Raw genomic sequence first — 2,500 nt, 5'->3', positions numbered from 1 at the left:
TGACAAAAAAGTATCCAAATATTGATCATTAGGCCAAATGCATAATATGTCGTCAACATACCTGTACCAAACTGCATTAATTGGAAGAATGTTTGGTAATAACTCTCTTTCAAAAAACTCCATATACAAATTGCTAAGAATTGGAGACAGACAGTTCCCCATGGCCATACCAAATGTTTGAGTATAAAAGTTTCCATTAAATTCAAACTTAGTCTATTACACATAATTTGATTAAACTAATAATAGTATGAGCAGGGAGTGTAAAGTCATGTTTCTTTAATTCTTTTTCTAGAAATCCTAACAAATCTAAAACCGGGACTCGGGTGAATAAACTTTTAATATCGAAACTAACCAACTTAAAATCAAATGTGATATTATGTCCAAGCAGCTTTTCGGTTAAGTCAACATTATCTTTGATATGAGAGTGGGAAATTGTCCCAACAAGAGGACTAAGAAGAGACACTAACCATTTTGACAACTTATATGTGCAAGACCCAATAGAACAAGTAATGGGCCTAACTGGATTATTAACTTTATGAGTTTTAATTAGACCATACATGTATGGAAGTGACGGAGATATAGTAACACATTTTTTTATCAGTTCGTCGTTACCTTTTAAAATTGTTTTAAGCTTCTTATTAAATTCACTATTAACATTTTCTAGAGGGTTCTTGCTCAATTTAACATATGTCTCTTCATCACTTAGTAATATTTCCATTTTTTCTAAGTAATCCTTTTTGTTCATGATGACTAAACAATTACTTTTATCCGCCTTTGTGATGTGTAAATCTTTATCCTTCTTTAAATTATTAAAAGTAGTGAAGAAACGTTTAGGAACACTTGGAGGGCATGGCGTGGATAAAGCATGGTACACAAAACCCTTACAAATATTAATATCTTGATTTGAAACATCACAATATTTTTCCAAATTGCAAAAACTCTTAGCAATATCTACATAGTTCACCTGCTGATTATTGGCAACGAATTTCAAACCATATCCTAGAGCACATTTCGCGTCGTCACTCAAAGGTTTGTCCGATAAATTAAGAACAAAATTAGGGTTGGCATCCTTATTCCAACCACTATTATTAATCAAATGTTTCAACTTCTTTTTAAGTTTAACATCTACTTTATGGCAAACGAACCTTAATTTAGCATATATGTAATCTAATAATTTCACTTTCCACTGGTTTGGAATAGAATTTTGAAAAACGCCTTTCTTTTCTTTTGTGATATAAAATGATTCCTTCACTTCAATCTTCATAATATCTATATGCTTTTGCAAAATAATCCTTTCAAAATCCTCAAAAGGTTTTTGGCGTAGACTCAACAATCGATTGTTAAGAATAGATTTGGGCATAACTTGTTCGTCAAAACAATTCTTCAGAAATTTAAGGCGAAGCTTCAGTTTATGGGACTTGATCAGAGAAGAGCACAATGAAGAAACAATAGGTGTAAGTCCAGGAGAGTATGAAGAAAATTCTCGGAGATGGCGCGTGGTATCCATTATGCAAAGAAATCACAAAATATATATATATTTGTATGTGTGTGTGTGTGTGTGTATGTGTGTGTGTGTATGTGTATACATATATATGTATATATTATATATCATAAGTACGTATATATATATATATATATATATATATATATATATGAGTGTGTGTGTGTGTGTTTGTGTATATCATAAATACGTATATATATGTATATATATATATATATACATATATATATATGTGTGTGTGTGCATATGTATATCATAAATACATATATACATATATATATATATATATACAAATGTATATATATGTATATATATATATATATATATATATATATACTGTATATATATATATATACAGGGGTTGAACAAAATAATGGAAACCTAACATTTTGGCATGATAATCTTTGAACATGTTTGAAACAATGAAAAATTTACATATTTTAATGTTTTTTTTTTTTATATTATTGTTCCTATTTGAAATAGTTATCTAAAATAATTTTTTTTTTCAGATATTAAAAGAAATTGGTCCGACCCCATAAAACATAAAAATGGCAGACCTCTCGGACTTTAAAAGAGGCCAAATTGTTGGCGCTCGTATGGCAGGCGCTAGTATAACGAAAACTGCTGAATTGCTTGGTGTTTCAAGAGGTACTGTCTCAAAAGTAATGACTGCCTTTGAAAGAGAAGGAAAAACGTCCTCAGCAAAGCACAGGTCTGGCCGAAAGTTGAAGTTATCTGAGAGAGACAGTCGGACTCTAAATCGAATTATTAGAAAGGATCGTAAGACCACGGCATCTAAAATCACTGTAGAGCTCAATGAGCACCTACAGAACCCAGTTTCATAAAAAAACTGTTCGTCGGGAGCTGCACAAATTTGGATTCCACGGAAGAGCTGCAATTAGAAAACCTCTGCTCTCAATGACAAATGTTTCAAAGCGTTTAGAGTGATGTAGAAACCATCAGAATTGGTCCCTCGAGCAGTGGAAAAATGTGATTTTC

Source organism: Oratosquilla oratoria, chromosome 26 (genome assembly GCF_046742065.1).
Source record: "Oratosquilla oratoria isolate Oo_2021 chromosome 26, ASM4674206v1, whole genome shotgun sequence".
Taxonomy (NCBI): Eukaryota; Metazoa; Arthropoda; class Malacostraca; order Stomatopoda; family Squillidae; genus Oratosquilla; species Oratosquilla oratoria.
The sequence above is the reverse complement of the archived record's forward strand: the minus strand, read 5'-3'. Positions refer to the sequence as shown.